Raw genomic sequence first — 1,276 nt, 5'->3', positions numbered from 1 at the left:
ATTAGAAATCATTAAAAAAACGTTTTTATTATTGCCGTATCGCATAAAATGCTATGACAAATAAATTTGCATTTTTTTACAAATAGATTCTATAAAGTGCGAAATAGTTTATTTACAAAATAATATTTTTTTATTTAATAGAATTATATTGCTCAAAAATTACGTAAATAATTTAGAACTATTTTGAGCATTTGATTTTATAACAATTTCTTTTTTATCTTTTTATAGATTTTCGTCTTCTAAAAACTAAACACAAAATCAAAAAAAAATTAGTGCAAAATCGCATAAATTGCTTTGCATGTGTATATAAAAATTTAAGGATAATTTTTTAGTATGTTCAATTTTACTGTGTTATGTATATGATTTGAGAAAATATAGCACATGCATAAAATCCTACACATTATATATTTATCTTTATATATAGTGTTCGTAAATAAAGTAAAACATTATATATGCATCTTGCAAAATGAATTTACTTATTTTATAAAATATTTGCTTATAAGTAAACATATAATATATTATCCTCGTATTGCATTTAAAGGATCTAATTTTACTTTTTACAAGAAAAAAAAAGAAAATTGATATTTTTGTTATATTCAGCCTTATTGTATCAAATTTATATGAAAATTTTTACCCATCGGCGTAAATTACCTATTAAAAAATATATAATCACCATATAAAAAATAGCGTTTACCATTTAAAATTTGCTGTATGTTCTTTTTGATACGAATAAATCACACGATTTATTTATCATGAATAAAAAACAGAACTGAAAAGGCGATAATGCGTTATTTATATATGTTGAATCAAAGACAATGTGCAGCCTTTAATTATTTTTGGTTTTTCTTGCATTTTTATAATAAAGTGAATATTTTAATATGTTCCCGATAATATACCATATTTTAAGTGCTTTACATCTCCTCTAGAAGATAATATTGTTTAAAAATAATGATATAAACATTTTTTTGCGCAAGAATAAGCTTAATGCACACGTTTTATTGCATGTTGAGTCATAATGTCAAGATTTTCGGGTGATTATTAGAGATAGATAATATTGGTTTAATTTATAATACATTTATGTATGATTTCATGTAGATAAAACCAAAATAACATTTATGAAGGCTAGAATCAATCCGCTTTAACGTTTTCTTATTTATAGACAGAGATTATATTTTTTTAATAAATTATTTCATATAAATATGTAAACATTAATATATTAGAAATGAAACTTAAAACGTAAAAAAACAACTAGAAATATTGATAAATAGTTTTACAT

The sequence above is a fragment of the Rhyacophila brunnea genome, unplaced genomic scaffold (genome assembly GCF_057557595.1).
Source record: "Rhyacophila brunnea isolate RB1 unplaced genomic scaffold, BYU_Rbru_1.0 scaffold_80, whole genome shotgun sequence".
NCBI classification, from domain to species: Eukaryota; Metazoa; Arthropoda; class Insecta; order Trichoptera; family Rhyacophilidae; genus Rhyacophila; species Rhyacophila brunnea.
The sequence above is the reverse complement of the archived record's forward strand: the minus strand, read 5'-3'. Positions refer to the sequence as shown.